Source organism: Pholcus phalangioides, unplaced genomic scaffold (assembly GCF_987345545.1).
Source record: "Pholcus phalangioides strain wild (caught in Gottingen) unplaced genomic scaffold, Ppha-v1.0 ptg000017l_1, whole genome shotgun sequence".
Lineage (NCBI taxonomy): Eukaryota > Metazoa > Arthropoda > Arachnida > Araneae > Pholcidae > Pholcus > Pholcus phalangioides.
Window position 1 is genome coordinate 56,948,460 of NW_028301610.1, and position 19,452 is coordinate 56,967,911.

General features: G+C 35.5%; 1 protein-coding gene across 1 annotated transcript in view; it reads left to right on the plus strand.

Annotated features, from left to right (window-relative positions):
* The first annotated feature begins 4,990 nt into the window (after positions 1–4,990).
* Positions 4,991–19,452, plus strand: part of LOC149074160 (BTB/POZ domain-containing protein 3-like) — a 66,950-nt gene continuing 52,488 nt past the window's right edge. The window contains exon 1 of the mRNA XM_089246215.1: positions 4,991–5,143. The gene's annotated coding sequence lies outside the window, so the exon portion shown is untranslated. The remainder of the gene's footprint in view (positions 5,144–19,452) is intronic.

The window sequence follows — 19,452 nt, forward strand, 5'->3', positions numbered from 1 at the left end:
CTCATTATTGGGTGAGAACTGCGCGGTAGATGTGAGAAAAGTGGGGACCTGGCTGTGAAAACCCTCTTGTTTCCCACGGTTTATTACGCGACGTAGGGGGTTTTATGCAAAGCCATCTGGGCTTGAAGTTCATGGTACTTGTCCCGATTTTGCAATAAAATTTGGGTGTTGTCATTTCGAAATCTTGTAAATATAACCGTAATCGCCGTGGATTTCACTGGTGGAATGACGGAAACTCGAGCGCGTTCTTGAAAAGCCCGATTTCCCGAATTTCGCATCAATCTAATCAACACCGCCCTCGAATAAGCAAAGAAACTTTCTGGCCACCATGTATTTGTTTTTCCACACAAATATTAGTCCATGGAAATTGATAATAAATTACAGTAAAGCATCGATTATCCAAACAATTGGGGACTGGGGGTGTTCGGATAACTGATTTTTTGGATAAATGCTCATTCACGGGAAAAAATTGTACCAATGTCATGAGAGCAATATGAAACAAAGAAACAGTGATATTAAACGTAAAACTGTATACATTTCATATCACACGTCTTACAAATAACACAGAGAACTGATTCTATACAGGGTGATTCAGAAAAGATGGGAAAAACTTTAAGAGGTGATAAAACACACCAATACAAACAATTGTCATCGCAGAATGCATGGTCTAACGGGAAACACACATTTGGGAACGGCCGCTCCGCAAACGTTAAAACAGCATTCCTGTTGCAATATATCGGGAGAAAAAGAACACCATACATGCAAATGTAACCTGGGGAAGAAGAAGAAACAGTATGCAAAACTGCGTCACAGTGAATAAAAGGCACGGATGCCAGCCCTGTAAAGTTATTCCAACGTGCAACTGTTCTAACAGCTGTAACGTACGGGATAATGGCACGCTTTATTAATACTGAATCCGCGGTAAATCTTCAGAAAATTTTTTTTATGTCTAAATACATGGACATGTTACTTAAATTCAAGGGAGAAAAGATTCATAGATGCAGCAAATTTATAGAGATGTATAAGAATAGGGGAATATACAATAAAAAATACAAATACGGAAAATGCCTTATAACATGATATGGAATTCCAGACAAAAATGATTCATAGATGCAGCTAAAAAATTAAAAAAGAGATCGTGACAAGTATAGAAACATGCATGCGTACTCTACATGCAATATCAAATTAGTATGAAGAAAGAAAGCTAAAATTACAGTATTAAAACATGAAACCTGTTTACACTGCACGGACACTAATAATGAGAGGATTATATTCAAACATTCAATAATCACATATCATTACTTTTGAGAAAGTTTTTATTCGACACGTGTTAGTAAAATGGATCTATAACTTATAGATGGCTGACTATTCGTTAGAATTTTTTGAATTTTGAGAAAATATATAAATTCAAAAATCTAAATTCAACATTTTTTTTAAAAACTTCCCATTAGTCAATTGCTAAATGTGAAGTCCATTTACGAACACATGTTGAATAAACATTTCTGCGAAATTTCTGAATGTTGGGACAGTAATTTTTTTTTTTTAATCTTATGGATGAGTTCAAAAACTATCGGGTTCGAGGAAATCGCATTCGAAGTGTTTTTCTTGTATACGTTTACATTATAATTCATTATGAAAGAACAAATTAACCGATTGACACCAAATTTTTGGTATTTTATTTGCAATTGAATGAAATATTTTTTAGGTCATTTTTGAAAATTATACTTCATAGGTCGTGACACCCCTTAACCCGTTTATGACTTCGCCCCTCGCAATTCATGACCAAATTGAATTTTTTTTTATGTATGATAACCGGTTACTTAAATAACATATCTGAGAAGTTTAAAAAAAATCGGATCTTAATTTAGCATTTTTTTCCTTTGTAATTAATATAAATTTCCAAATAATTAACTTCTTAAAAACTAATGTAAATAATTAACCTAATTTCATTAAAATACTTAGTAACAATGATTTTGGGAAATCTCTTGTATCATGTGACAAAAAATTTCAAGAAAAAACATTTTTTTCCATTTTTAAAAAAATTCTTTTCTGGTCATTCAAAAAATATTTCCCAAATCCAAAATCAGGACAGAATTTCCAAAAATTTCAATTTTTGAAAAGTCATAAACAATTACATTTTTTTGAGAACAAATTTTAAAATATGGCCCTCTCTCATTAGACCTTTTAATTTCCAAAATGTTAATTTCGTACAAAAATTTGTATGATAATTAACTGAAAAAAAAAAATTAAACAAAGTGTTGCGCAAATGCAACATCAGTCAAAACTGGATTAAAACGCAATTAATGCTAAATTCATCCCGAAAATAAGTATTTATATGATTATAACAAAAATCCAAGTATATAATAGTAGTACAGTAATTTGCATACATTAAACGATCAAAATAGTATAATGGAAAAAATTTTCCATAGCTTATTATTTTTTCACGTCAACAATCATTGATATAAATCTTGAAATTTTCTCGCTTAGAAAGTTCTGTACTATAATAATAAATAGATATTTAGGGAAGTTAGAGAGGGAAACCTAGCCGGCCAACACGTCAATAACACGTGACAAACAATCATTATTATGTGAGTGAAAAAAGAATGAAAGTTCACGGACTCGATGTTTTCTCGCTATTAGCATTACAAAAACTTCCTTACCGATGGTTATCATTGCCAGTGACCATTTGTATGGACATGAAAAGGATACTAACATACAAATTTCCTCAAATGAGATGCATAGTGATTAACTGGCAGGTTTTTTGTGGATACATATACTACATTTTGTGTGTTTTTAGAGAGATTTTCGGATCATCCGATGGGTTCCACATCAGCTGATCCAAGGGACCTTGAAAAACGTCATGGTATAAATCACGGGTTTTTTGCTCAAGTTCCTTTTGTATTAAAACAAAACAAAAAAAAAAAAAAACACGGCTTAAATACAACTGAAGTAATGTAAAATTTTCGAGAAATTTACTTAAAAATTCTGGTTACATACTATTTCAATATCTGTCGTTTTCCTCCACAGAAACCATGTCGAATTACACAGAAGTCCTCATTACCAACTGTAGTACCATTCTAAACGTTGTTTTTTTTCCACTATCTCATTTACGAAACCTCTTATTTATAACAATGCAGTCAAATGCGACTAAAACAATATCGGAAATTCCACGAAACTTTGTCGTTATAACCGGTGTCGTTACAATCCAGATTGACGTTTTCAAGACCTTTCTTGTCGAAAAATATAATCAGAGGCAATCAAAATACTGTTTTGTTTTAATTTATGATTTTTATGATTAGAATGACCATATTCGATCAAGAAAAATATGGTAAATTGAGATATTAATACCGATCTATCATCATCACAGATTCTCACTGAGCCTGCTGTCAAATGTTTGTGAAATTGCCAAATATCGCTTATAAATAACCCTTGGTGAGAAATACAGTGCTGCAGCAAATTTGCTAAAATGTATTTCACGTGGGAAAAAATGAACTTGTTAATTATATGAATTGAATATTTATAGACTCATGTGTGCTCAAAAGTTAGCAACAAACTGATAATTCTCCATTGTAACGGTATGGTGATCTGGACAGCAATTGCTATTAGCGCATCACATCGACCTTCGTGTCTTCACTAGAGGTTCAGAGATGGTAGTGCACTATTGAGATGACGTTCTTGCACCATATGCTTGCGCCATTTCTTTCTGTCATGGATCTAATACCATGTTTACGAACGATAATGCAAAAGTAAACACAGTTTGTGTTGTCGAGCATTACGTTATAACGCCATTGATAATCTTATTATTGGTAGGGATCGACGTTGTCGAGTCCGTTCATCCAACACAGGTCGTCATATACCATATTGGCCGGCCTTTCCCATTGAAATTTTTGTGGCTCAATATATGATTGCTCCTTTCTACGCCAGTTATTCGATATTCCGGATTTTCTATTTTCCTTGAATTTTACCAGAGCGTGTCCTTTGCTTCTCACCCTATGATCTGTGTAAACTCCAACAAGAAAGAATTGAAACATCTGCTTTTATAAGCATTTTTGATTTTGTTGCTCAACTTTCGACCATTAGTGTAGTAATATTCGTTTTAAAACAATTTTAAATTATGAGAATAACCTTCATTCCTGATTCTAGTAAAGATTGAGAATTAAAGCAAGCTTCGCTTAAAAAACGGGACATTTTTATTGAAAAATAGTCGGGAAGCGCAAAATACGGAAATGTTTCGTATAGTAAGTAGTCATGTCAATGAGCAAGTCGGAGCGTCAAACGTGTAATACATCTTATTTTTTCCCCAACGTTAAGCATGAATAGAACAACAGACGAACATTCTCTGCATGTGGATCAGCTCCAACCTCAAGAATTTCTTGGGAAAACGTCATTGAAATAGAAACAAGTGACGAAAAATTTGTCATTATATTCAAGGCTGTTGCTTTTTCATCATAACAACCGAGGTCGTTATAACCGAGTTTGAGGGTATTTGATATTTTGTTTTCCTCGTCCAATACGTCTTCATTCTAAAAAAAAAAAGAGGATTGTAAAAATAATTTTAAAACTACATCACTTTTTCGAATTTCGTCGATACAGTATTATAGGAGCATCTATTATATGGATCGATATACACCTCTATAAATGGGGTTTTTCAAGGAAGTGCGGAGTTTATTTAAACTCTTACGAAAGGAGACGAAGAGAAATGGTGAGTCAGACAGTAAAATGAATTTTCTCGAAGCGCCAAATTGCCGTTGAGAGGTCTTTCTAGCTTTTGGGTAAAAAAAAAAATATTTATAAAGAAAAGAAAATATCTCCACCCTTACTACCTGACGCGCAGGACTCTATGTTGGTCAAGCGTGGTCAAGCATGGTCAGCTGGGCGTGAGATAGTGAGTACACCGCTACCCCAAAATGAGACTAGAACGGTTGGACACAAGTTAACGGCAACATAGAGACTGCTTTGTTGATGCGTAGGCAACGGACAGAAGCCTTTATTTTTGAACAGAAACAAACTATCTTTGTCTTCGGTTTTTACCTCACAGGGAAAAACATTTGCATATATTATACAGAGAAACTCTCGAACGTGCTGTGACTAGAAGCTGGGAGGATATACCATTCTTGTCTTGAAGTGCCGAAGATCTTTTAAGGTACACACAAATTGCGCCCATTTTCTTGTATTTTCTGTAACAGCACAAATCGTTTCCATGTTACCACGCTGTAGAATTGTTGTTCCTCTACTTTTTACCTTATTGTTGACTGCACTGGTATAATGATGTAGTATTTGCTTAATCAATTAAGATAGAAAATTATATATACTGCATCACGTTATTTTCTAGACATATCCTCTTAACACCTGAGCCGAAAGTGATTGTTAAAAAAACAATTTTCAATGATTTGTGTTTATTGAATGTCAAAATGCCCTTTAAAAAGAAAAATTAATTAATTAATTAATTTAGGTACGATATCTTTACTAGGACTATTTGACTTAGGTACACATATGTGTACCTCAGGCGTTGACGTGAAAAAAGAATTACCAAAAACCCTTTAAAAATGAGGTACACGTGCACCTCGAAGCGAGAAGAGGATATATATATATATATTAAATTTCTTAGTTTCTAAACCAATTTCATACTTGATAACTCCATTAAATTTTCACTGCTGCTTCCGTTTTTTTTATTATTCATGCTAATTCCGGAACTAAATTATTATTAATTAATTTTAATGACTTACGAACCGCAGCCATGATGTAGGTTGTACTATTGAGATATAAATATTATAATATATAAGACCAACATTTTTTTTATTAATGTTGAGGAACTACGCGATATTATTTGATACTTTCATCAATAGAATTTAAGGTAATAAAAACACCGTTAAAATGGTAAAAAAATGGCGATTGTGTATTTTTATCCTTTGAGTGGCACAGATGAAATCACTAAACCCTTTTCAAAATACCATATCTCTTTCGTTGTAAAAGATAGGCTTTGTTCCGATTTACGGCTGGTGGAAACTAAGGGTATGGAGAAAAGTGTTCCATTGAGAAATCAGCTTTACAAAACACTTGGGCTTGTCAATGCTAAAATAAGAGGCTTTTAAGAAGAGCTCAGCAATGCCACTTAAAGGGTTAAAGAACCCTGGTGTGACACAGAAGCGAACTTCAATGCATTCCGAAGCATCTAATTTGAAATTAAAAATAATATCGGCGTATCAAATACTGTTGATCGAAGAATAGTTGCAGACAAGTTGGCAAACAAAAGGGCAATAACCTTTGGTATAATGACACGTGACTCTTTGTATCGCACTATAAAATTCAACGTATAAATTGATTGCATGTAAATGAAGTCAAACTTGGCTATAACGACATTGAATACTTTATGAAATTTTATCGTTATAACCGACGTTGACGTTTCCAAGACCTTTTAAATATGAAAGCATAACCAGATCTAATCAATTACTACGCATGAAGTGGAAATTTTATTATCATTAGGGATTTTATAGATAAAAATATGAAATATTAGGATCGTAAACATGGTAGATTTTCGCCAAAAAACTTTGCTGATTGTCGATGAAATTCTCAATTATTGCGTTTAAATAGTTCTTAGAGGGAAATAAGATACGGTAGCAAAGTTTTCAGTGAATTAAATTGCATTCACGGTAAAGGATTTTGAATATGTAACATATATATATATGTGTGTGATGAACATATATATTTATGAATAGTCATATGCATTATATAAGTAATATTTTTTAGTTTTTATAATTGCATTTTTAATTGAGGGTTGCAGTATTTTAGAAATATATGACATCCATATTTGTATGGGCATCTTTTTCTCAGCCACCTCGTTGGACATTTTGCCTGTTGTGGCCTTGTATTTGTAATTTTATAATATAATTTATAAATTTTACTAATTATCTTCATTCCCGATTTTATTAACCCTTTCAGACTCTGGTGCCACGATTGTGGGGATTGCTTTGCCTCTCTGTAGAATTTTTTCCTTTGACCTCAGGGAATTAAGCTCAAACTTTAAAGGATTCCATAAGTTTTGAGTTAGAAATATAGTGAATAAGAACTTTGATTTTCTCAGTGCTTCATCAGAGGGAAGCACTGAGAATTGAACTTTCAGGGATTTTTTAAGATTTCTTCCGGACGAAAGTGTGATTTTTACATAAAATTTAGCAAAATAAAATTCTGGAAAAATTGTACGTGAAAATTATTATACCTCAAATAACATACCATCATGATGGCTGAAAAAATTTGAACGAAGTGAATTATTTCTTCACAAAAAGAAAACTGAAATTTGAAAAAGTAGATTTGCTAACATTTATGTTTTTAATACATTTTTTTAGAACCAAAAGTGCAAAAACATTTTGAAAATTCCAAAAAATGAGTGTTTGGGTCTGAAGGGAATGAATAAAATTAGCTATGAATTAAAGTAAGCTTCACATTGCAAAAAAAAAAAAACGGGAGATTTTTATAAGAGTTGAGAAGAGCAAAATTACAAGAAAATACTCGAATGTCCCATTTATGCACCATATCATTTGAATGCTCCCTCCATTATAATTAGCTAATTTAACTTATTCATTATAAGTCACTCCGGAGGCCTCAAGTGCATGGTGGGGCCTTCTAATACTGTAATTTTCGACAGTAATTATGGAAGTGATCAGGGCCGTAGTGTGCCTTCTCGGGGCCCCGGGGCAGACTTTTCCTTGGAGCCCCCTCTTGAAAGGCTTATTATAAGGCAAAACAAATGTAAATTTTTGTGAGGGCCTCCATTCGGTTCGGGGCGCAAAGTTAGTGCCCCCGATTGCCCTAGACTAGTTACGGCCGTGGAAATGATGGTAGGCAGGTACTTTTCGAGGGATAGATAGGGAACCCAAGAACATTCCTTTGCCGTTCGAAGGCCTAGTTCGATGTTAAGACTGCCCTGGTTATACCATTGTCAAAATCAGAAATTTTTCCTATAATTTTTTGATCTTCAAATAAAATAGAATAGCTCGTGTGTAAGTCATCAAGAAAGTCTGCCGGTACGTACAATTAAAATACATAAAATTTAATAATTTTCTTTTAAATTAGAATTGGATTTACAAGTCTGCAAGTAGACTGACCATATGTCGGATCTTCACGGACTACAGTTGAGAAACGCTGATCACAAGAGATATGATACACGCTGATACACAAGAAACGAAAACTCATTAAAGAGACTAAATACTAATAATAATGATCTGTGATTAGGATGACACCGTATATTTTATCGAGAAAAATATAAAAATACGGACAATATATCGAGATTACAAATACGGAACATCGCCAGTTCTCACCAAAAAATGTTGCCAGTTGTCAATGAAATCGCCAGTTATTGCTTATAAATAACACTTGGCAGAGTAAATAAAGTGCTACAGCAGTAAATTAACCGTTACAGCGGCAATCCCGAGACATCTCGTCTGACTTGATCTGCTTTACTTTAGTCACCCCGGAATATCTCGGGTTCTCAACAGACTTTTATTTCCAATGTGGCAGTTATATATAATGCGGATCAGGAAATTTTTAAAAACCGCTTAAAGGGTTAAAATGTGTTTTAAGAGAGAAAAAAACAAAACAAAAGTTCCGCTGTGCATGAAAAATGTCTGAGATGAATAGTTATTGTCAAATACAGGATGGGCAAAACGTCCGTTGAAACTTTAAAAATGCATAAAAACCGGAAAAATAACCGAAATAAAAAACGGTTCGCAGGGTTAGCATCGCTAGGACACGGGAATTTTTTTAAGACAGGAAAAAAAACTAAAAAAACAGCCGATAGGTGGCGCTGACGTACACAAGTCAAAGAAAAGTGTATCGATCCGGTCTATCCAATCTGCTGGAACAGAAACATGCGATCCGCCGAGAGGTGTCATGTATACATCCGGACCTGCTGCACTTTTTGGTTGCTGGATTTGTGACTCGTCTGCAATGTGTTATTCCCTGTGGTGGTGCTCATGTGAAACACATACTGCTGTAATAAACGATTTGGATGCATGCTGTTCGTTATTTGCGTATCTTTTCTTTGACTTGTGTACGTCAGCACCCCCTATCGGCTGTTTTTTTCCTGTCTTAAAAACATTCCCGTGTCGTGACCTAGCGATGCTAACCCTGCGCAAACCGTTATTTTTCCGGATTTTATGAATTTTTAAAGTTTCCACGCGAACTTTTTTTGCCTACGCTATATTTTATAATACACAGTAATTCATAAATCATGCAATTTTTTTCCTTCCGTGATTTTAATAAAAACTACGAATTAAAGTGAGCTTTGTTGAAGAAACCGGATATTTTAACCGGCATGGCAGAAATCACTAAACACCTTATTAAAATGGCGTATCTTTTTCTATGAAGTAGGTGAAAAGTAAAGGAGAAAGGAAAACGTTTTCCATTGAAGAATCAGCTTATGAAGGCTTGTTATAGTTAAAATAAAAGGCTGTTAAGAAACCGAGATACCTCGTCAAAGCCGGTGAGAGGGTTAGGTCATGAAGGGCAAGTAGAAGGAAGGTTTTGTAGAAGATCTTTTATCAAACTTTTATAGTGTAATCCCGGCCTTACAGCCAATGGTTTTTGAGCTATGGGCCAACCAAACTTGATTCACAGGGGCTTGAAAGATGTGGATTGTACGAATTCGTTTATACATTCCTGTTATGAATTCACTTATTGCATCACTGGTTTCACTAATTTCGAACAACTAACAGTCCCATGGGTCGCAAAGCTAATCTTGTTAATTTTGGATTACGACTGAAAAGGGTTAAGAACCCCTGTTTAAAAAGGAACAGTTGGAAGAAAGATAGTTTCAAAATCAGCTTTGTATATTTACCCATATGACAATATTGGATATGGTTGACCGTCGATTGAGATATTATAATAAAATGACACGGATTCGATGACTCAACACATGTTGTCAGCCTTTGACAAGCTACATTTTGACGTTCAGCGTTAATGGCTTGGAATGTAATGAAATCCTCACAAGCTAACCCATTCGAATTCGTTTCTGATGTGCTTGAATACATTTATTTGTCAGATCTCGTGTTATTTTGAGAAAGAATCAAAATTTCAGTTGGTTTTTGCACCAAAATTTTCTCAAATCTGCATTATTTGCTTTTAATTTTACTACGTAGCCTATTTGTTCGAATTTGCTAAGACGAATCGAAAGGCACCTCTTACATTAGGCGATAGCACGTCGGAGTTCAAAGCTATACTAATTTTCGCTAAGTGACAAGACAGTTTTAGTACAGGGTGATCCAAAAATCAGTTAATATGTGGAAGTTCAATAATTTACGAAATAATGGAAGTAAAGGGAAAAAAATTGACACACATACTGGAAACGGCACACATGGAGTTCTATTGAAACCTAAGGCAGGGTGCTCACTGGAGTGATAGTACAAGCGATGTAACATGTAACTCGACACGGATTAGTTAAAGAACCTGAAATTCAAGTTTTTAACCAATCTGTGCCGAGTTGTAGGTTGCATCGCTTGCAGTATCAGTCCAGGGTGGAATGCGGCTTAAAATTAATCACAAAAATGGCCAACAGATGGCGCTGGACAGATACATATTTTTTTTTTTTTAATCTACCTTTAAGTAATATATCACTTTATCTTTGATAACAGATAATGCTGACAGTACTGCTAATTCTCACTTTTGTTATTAGATGAAGCGTCATGTGTGACATTTTTATATTTATTTTTTAAGGTTTCAATAAAACCTCACGTCGTTTCCAGCCTGTATGTCAACTTTTATTCCTCTACGTACATTTTCCCGTGAATAATTGAGCTTTCAAACGTTTACTGGCTTTTGGATCACCCTGTACTTCATTGTTTGTGCAACTATTACGTTTTCGATAATATTATATCAAGATAGCTAATTTGTTTGAATGCTCTCAAGGCAATATTTGCTGATAGAGTTACGAGACAGCCATCGGCAGCCCCGAAGCATGTCAACGTCGGGCAGATAATGCTGATGGCTGAATGTGTGGTTTCTTTCTTGTCATAATCTTCCATGTGTGGACAGATTATGGCACCAGTTTGCAATCCATGGATTCAGTTTCTTTGAGGTAGGCAATTAGCTACAGCTTCCTTATGTGACAGATAATAAAAATATAGTGTTTCCAGATATATATATAGAGCAAATTCGATTTAGAATGCCAGTCTTCGAGACACTCCCGTTGAAGCATTTGACGTTCAGCATTAGAGACCGAATTTTTTATAATCTTTAACCCTTTAAACGGCACATTGACGAGATATCTCTCCTCCTTGAAAAGCTCTTATTTTAAGGTATTGACAAGCTCAGACATTTTAGGGGAGACAAGCTCAGACAAGTTGTGGAGTGGAGAAACACTTTTCACTATACTCCTTAATTTGCACCTGTGGAAAACTGCGTAACTAACGTGATGTTCTCTGAAAAATACGCATTTTTGAAATTCAGGCGTAATCATGGGATTATTGATGAAATAGTAAAGATTATCAAGTGATAATCAAGTAAAAAATTGTTTTATTCGATCAGAATATCATATGTAATGAAGCTACACTGGTTTTTAAGAGGCTACAGAATGTAAAGATGAAAACTTTGAAAGAATTCAGAAATGGAATCCCAAGGCTTGTGTTTGGTATCTGCTATTTTTATAAAGAAGGCCACAATTTTTATACCTGAAGTCCAACGCCAGTTTAAAAAGTACAGTAGTTTGTTCAATGCTATTCCTCTTTGTCTGCAACTTTCAAATAAGTTTAACTTATGGCTGAAGTTGTGTTTTATTTCTCCAAACATAAGCAGCTTCTTTCCTTCGATGAACCAAAGTGTTATCAAAACATTCAAAGCGTTCAACACGTGACTTCCATTTCCACAGATTTTAGCGAAATAGTCTTTTTTTAACAGGACTGGATTACAGTTGCAACGCAAGTTAGATTTTATGAAGCCATAAACGGGTACCTTAGCATTATAGTCATAGTAAAAAAGAGAAAGGCAGGTTTTGTTCCTAAAATTTTGTCCCAATTAACTAATATATTTATATGTATTTTTATGGAAAACTCTGTCAAGCGCGGATCATGGGGTGATGGGGGCGATCACCCTTCCCAATAACGTGGGACAAATTAGTCCGTAAAATACGGGATGATTGATTGCACCTACACAATAATCCGCTTCTCCTACACATCACCCTGGATCCACCTGTTTCCACTCCGTTCGCAGCTGAAGATGCCTGCCTTCAATCAAGCGCGGATCCAATGAGAATAGGAACGATTCCCGCTACCAACCTCTCGGTGAATATAAAAAAGGCTGCCGGAGTTCGGAATCGGCAGTAAATTGTAGGTCCCGGTCTGATTAGCTCTAGTGTGCAGGAAACGATCGTGGTGCGACAAAAATGTGATCAAACGATTGCCTCTCCCAAGAGCCGAATAATATGGAAAAATTTGACTGTCCCCCGTAAAATACGGTATGATTCAAAGAACTTACACAACGCCCCTCCCGTGACATCGTCCTGGATCCGCTCCTAAAAACTGTACCCCCATCCCGAATCACGCTAATTCGACTTACGTGCTTGTCGTCGGTCCCACCTATCGCGTTAACTTCGAAATATTACTACAACCTTTTTTTACACGTAATAAGCAGATGAATAGTAATCTATTAGAGAACTCAAATGGTTTTTGTTTCAAATATTAAATTATAAAATCCGAATATTATGTGTCCTATAAAAGAAAATTGCTAGAGCTTAAAATATCTAGATAATATTGATGCGGATCTAACAACCGTCTCGGGCCTAAATCTCAGCGACGATTTATATAAATATGTAAGATCCGATTCAAATGAAGAGGACGCAAGGTACACACACACACACACACACCATCCAATAAATATTTCATGCAATAATGCGAAAGACTGACTAATGGATTCATGTGTTACCGTGTTCTAGTAAGTAGTTGCTTGATACGTGCAGCTAATGATGAAATATATAAAGCGTATTAAGGAAACTAAGCACTGTGGTTATCAGAAATAAAATAAAAATAAGATTAAAAAAAAAACCCCATGACCAGGTCAAAAGAGGGAAATGTCACACATGCAGTTTCTACGCAATCGATAACGAGAAAGTACGAGTATATGCTAAGCAATTTCCATAACCAGAGTCCGAGATGAGGTCGTGCGAATGGGTCTGCAGGCCGCCGAGCCGTGACTAAAGAGTTCCATCAAAGCGAAGAAAATCATATGGACGAGAACAATCTCCGGCAACACTAATAAAGGAATAACAAAAAAAAAATGAATGAGAAAAATGGAGCAAATATATGGTGCAATGGGGGCGAAATGATTCTTTTTTTTTTCTCAGGGAGTGATGGATTCGGTGACATCAGCTACAGTCACTGGATATTGCGGAATAATACTGAAAATGAAAATGCACAACCTTTTCGGCAGTAATGCGTGAGAAATTCATTACTTCGTTCCGTCATTGAAATTTAGCCGATATTCAAACGTGCTTTAGATAATGACGGAAATATAAAATTCATGCATATGCTGTGATAGACATCGACTCAAATATCAGAATGTTCTCGTGAGCGTTTTTATGCTATTGCAATACCCCGAAGTGTTAAGGTTCGACGATAACCACGTGAGTCGGGGTACGATTTTTTACATACAAAGACATACAAGCATTAGTTAATTGAGACCCTTTTTTTGTTCTGGTCTTCTATTTGTTCTTGTTTTTTTATGTTCTTCGCTCTTTACACTCACATTCATCGGTCTCAATGTCATTTTATCATTTAAGTGGCCAAGCATCGTCTCTTAAGCCTGAAGACTTCTACAGCCGACCCTTGGGCTACAAACTTAATTCGTTAGTGAAATCTGTTCGTAAATAGAGATGCATTTATGGTTTTGCCGCCTGTGTGGGCTACACGAATTTTGCTGCCCTTTTCCCATTCTGGTCTAATTTTTTTGACTACTCTTTCATCGAACTTGCCACCTTGTGCCACCGGCTGGACCCCCTCCCTTCTGCAAGTACACCTGTGTCTCTAAGTCACTTTTTTAGTCATATAAATGCTACACCGTCCCTCGCCGTGCTTGCATACTGTTTTGGTCACTCACATGCTTGCACACTCTCTAGGTCACTCTTTTGGTTGCTCGCTGACATGGTTCCTTGCTTTGTAGGTCACACTCTTTGATCATTTACACGTTTACACATGCTCTAGGTCATTCTTTAGTCCTTCGCATGCTTGCACGCGCTCTAGGTCACTGTTTTGGTCATTCACAAGCTTGCACACTCTCTAGATCACTCATTTGACCATTTACACGTTTACACATGCTCTAGGTCATTCTTTTGGTCTTTTACATGCTTTCACCCTCTATAGATCAATATTTTGGTCATTCATTCACATACTTACACATGCTCTAGACCAGTGGTTCTCAACCTTTGGAAGAATGCGGCCCGGCAAATCTCTTTTTTGTAAGTGAAAGGCCTGGTCATACACACAACTAATGAGAAATTAATAGCAGAAATGAAAGAAACTGCGAGGCACTCACGGCCTGGTGTGACTATTGTAAAACCCCTCTACTGAGCCAAGCCCCGGCGGTTCAGAAACACTGCTTTAGAGTGTGACCTGGTACCTTGCTCTGTATGTCACTCTTTTGCTCACTCACGTGCTTGAAAACTCTCTACACCACTCCCTTGCTGTCTGGGCAGAGACGGATTTATGGAGAAGATTTATACAAAAATATTTTGCCTTCCTTCTCCCATTCTACTAACTTTCTTCGCCACTCATCCCTCAAATTTGTCGCACCTCTGAACTTGCCACTATGGGCTATAGTCCGCTATAAGCACTCCTCCTCCCCCAAATACACCACTATTCACAAACCGAAATAACTACTTCACCAAACTCTGGTCATATCGCTATATTGCAATTTACTGCCATTAATGAGATGGGTTGGAAATGAAGACGCTGTCTATCGGTGGGCCTCAAGTTCGTTGGAGAAAATATCGCATCTGTATCCACCCTCGGCGTGCGAACCCTGGACCGTGACAGCATCTTACCACCACGCCACTCGGGCGGACAAACCGAAATAACTGGGAATCAATGTAAAATGAATTCATCTGTTCCTGGGACCAGTGCCGTCTTACCGCATGGGCCCGTCCGGGCACGGCTCGGGGGCCTCAAGAGAAGAGGGGGCCTCACAAAAATGAGATTTGGTTGAAATTTCCTAGAACTTACCTGGTAGGGCCTCAAAAAAACTGCTTGACCCGGGGGGGCCCATGATGCTCTTAGGACGGCCCTGCCTGAGACCCGAATATTTTCAGTGTGAACTTTTACAACAGTTTCTGTGTAACGTAGAACTGATAAAAATTATTAAACTGACACTGAAAAAATAACCATAAACATGAAAGAGATGAAGTGCAAACGAAATGAAAACGATGCCAGGCCATGTCTGGCTTTATTAATGTCATCTTTTATCTCAGTGTCAAAGCTTTCAAAATCTCTGCCAGCAACACAATCTGGCCAAGCCAAATTCAGTTTTGTAAATCACTAGCTACAAGCTTTTTCAATAAGAACTATGTAATGTAGGATATTGAAATAATATTTTCAGAAGTCACTTTGACACTGACTGTTAGGCCGCTATAATAATATTTATAATATATATATATAATGCATGTATAATAATATTATAATAATATATAAACTATAAAAGAGTTTGATAATATTTCTTATGTAAAACTTGAAAAATGCAACCAATAAACGTATCGGTTATATTCGAGCGAATGTAACCAATATGCTTATTGTTTTTGTAAAAGATCTTTTATCAAACTTTTATAGTGTAATCCCGGCTTAGTTTTACTGTCAAATATTATTATGAAAAAGCTTCTTGGGTTCATAGCTTCATGAAGTTTAAAATAACCTGCGGACAATATGGGTTGGATAAGAGAAGTGGTATTTAGGGGTGGGAACTTCATATAAACATGTCTAATTTTTCAACCAACTGTTCTGCCAAACAATAATAACGACAAATGTGGCCATGTGGCCGTAGACTTTGGACATGATTCTCACGGGATTTAGTTAATTTTCCGTGTTCGTAAACCAAGTCATTTTTTGTTGTTTGTAAACCAAATTTTATAATTATAATAATAATTATTTTATTGTAAACCAGAGGCATTATCGGCCCCTTCTTCGTGCGAGAAACGATTACTACTGAACGTTACGTTACAATTTTGGAACAATTTATCAGCACACATGGCGCATACCGCAGCCCATGCAGTAACTTTAGGCGAATGCAGTGGTTTCTCTTCACACAAATGAGGATTTTCGGAACCCCAAAATCTCCAGTTTTGTTTTTTTTCCCTTAAATTTTAAAAAATTTTAAAAAAAACTAAATTTTCGAAATTTCTGTACAACATTCTTACAGTTTTGCTAATAAACGTACCGTTTACCGCATAATTCTATTGATCTTTGTTGTAGAGATATTTAATTTTGAAATAAGGGCATATTCGCTGATCACCCTGTATCAAAACTTGATAAATGCAACTAATAAGCGTATCGGTTATATTACAGCAAATGTAACCAATGGGATTTTCTATCGGTTGTTTTTTTAAGAGATTATAATTATATTCATGCATCTCAAATAATATGAACAAAATTTTAATTTGAAGTGAATATAAAAATAAACCTTCTTTCATGAATTTTGTATGTAATTCAATATTTCTTGGCTAAATATTTTTTTCGTTATAACTACTTGACTTTGTTTACAGTATTGAGATAGATATTACTCAAAATGAAATGCATTAATAAGTAATTTAAAATAAAATTATCCCCAGTATTGATTATTATCAATTTTTTTTTCAAAAACTGTAACGTGGAAAATAGAATAATAAGTGTTACGAATTTATGATAAACTTTCAATAAAAAACTAGAATATTGAAGCCAGGAGAATTTCGTAGTACTGTACCGTAAAAATTTTGAACAAGATCTTTTATCAAACTTTTATAGTGTAATACCGGTCTAAGACAAGTTTCACAAGTGAAAGAAAACAACTGCAAGAAAATAACTTTCACTGGTGAGTTGAAATTAGTTAAGAATGTGCACCACACACTAAACTATTTGGTTTAAGGCTGGCAATAACGTTGGTTTTCAGTTATGAAATCGTGACCAGTGTACAAAAATGTCAGATACTACAAAAAGCCTTGAATAGCATGTCTAAATGTTACGGTAAAGTTCACGTCTTTAACAACTTCAAGCTGTAACCTCTCAAAAGTCTGCGTTGCTCAATACATATACTGTTCTGATCGACCAAGCACAATTTTTACTTGATTATAATCTAATAATCACTACCAATTCAGCAATTATCCTATGATTATGCTTGAATTTGAGAAATGTGAAATTTTCACGAAAAGTCGCGTAAGTTGAGGTATTACTGTATTTTACACTCATGTATACAGAGTATAAAGATAAGTCCTCATACACTCGTTATCTTTTAAACCGCTGGTATAGAAACATACGTTTAATTACAAAAAGTATCCAAATAGCACGTGTCCATTTTAGATATGTCATTTCTTCTACTAGGGGTCTAGGTGTACTGAGATGCCAAATTTAATTTCTTACATGGTCCCCCGTCCTGTAACTTCCAATTAAAAAGTTCTTGCGCTGTCTCTACTTAGCCCAACAACAAAAAAAAAACCCACGTTTTTAAGTGTAATATCCACTGAGATTTTTGAGTTCTCAAATCACTGAAAATCAGGGAATGAACAGCATGTATTAAGAAATAAACTTGAGAGAAAACAGCGCGAAAATTTGAAAAGTTCCTGAAGCCGGGATTACACTATAAAAGTCCTTTTACAAAACTTTTATACTGTAATCCTGGCCTTACAGTTCCAGTTTTTAAAACTAAAACTTCTAAGATGCCCCCTTAACTTTGTATGAACAATATCTCGACGAATATTTCGCTTAAAAGAGTAGATATTTTTTTTGTTAACTAAAAACATGGTTCAAAAAACTGAAAAACTAAAGATTCCCCATGTTTAACGAATTTCGTACTTGTTTCTACACTCAATGCAATATTAATCAGTGGAAAAATAAAGAAAATGTTTAAATATTCAATTTTTGGGGATCAATTAGATTTCTTACCGTCCTTTCTTTTTTTTCCTTACTTTAAAACAGACTTTTTAATCGAACAGACACCAGAATTTTTTGATATAAGATATAAGATGCACATAATATATGATTTTTTATGGTCAGTTTTTTCAAAGTCTGGTCGGTTACTAATTGCATTTGATCAAAGTCATAAAATTGCTACATTTTTTGGCTGGCCAATTCGTTTACCGGCCAGACTTCGGACATTGGACATGACGAATATAAACCAATCAATATGGTAAGGAATGTTGTGTCAAAGATTAAAGATATAGGTAAGTGTAAATCATTAATAGCCGCTATCACTGTTTCGATTAGAACTATGTGAACCTCCCCACAACAGCAGGTAAGTAACACATTTACGTATCAGAGTTCAGGTTGTGGTCCTCCTAGCTATTTTGAACGCGTCGTGACTCGTATTAATGTCATTATCATGACCAAACATCAACCAAAAATGCGTATGAAGTTTTTATATGCGTGTATATACTAGAATGTACAGGGTGATTCTAAACTCATGGGAGAAAGTTTGAGAGGTGATATAAGATTCCTAAACAAGCATTTTTGGTCATGGAATGTGTGGCCGAATCGCAATAGCAAAAACGGTAGAGGGTATTTTTAGAGATTGCACAACAGCACTTCTCCAAAAGCAAATATCATATTTTTCTGAAGGATTTGCTTCAATACGTGCAATAAACCATTCGAGGGTGCAGGGTATCGTAACGCGGTAGGCCTTCTCATGGTGTAACTCAAATTCTACCACAAGTCATTATACCGCTTGATCATTATTTGGCTCAGCATAACGTTGATGGTGCTTCTGCCAATGTAAAACAAACTCCGATCCAATCCGAAGGTGCATGTACACCCTCGAACACTTGATAGCACATATCACAGCAAATCCATCGGAAACGTATGATATTTGTTTTTGATGAAGTGATGTTGAGAACTCTCTGTAAACACCCTCTATCGCCTTTGCTATGGCGATTCACCTGCACATTCTGTGACCAAAAATGCTTGTTCTGGTGTCTTATATTACTCTTAAAGTTTGTCCCATGAATTTAGAATCACCCTGTAGAAGACAATCACTGATGAAATTCCATCATGTAATGGTAAGTCATGTTAGTATTCGATTTAAAATTATTTCTTTGTTTTCTTCGTACGGTAATTCACGGTTATACGATATTTCTATTTCCAATGAATAATTGATACACAAATGTTAATCACTTACTGAAAAAGATTCCATATCGTAGAAGTACAGTACGCCCACATCCCGATGAACTTTCTCAGTTCCACTCTGGAGTAGTCTATCTTAGTCACACTACCGAAGAAAAATATTAAGATTTTTCACGGG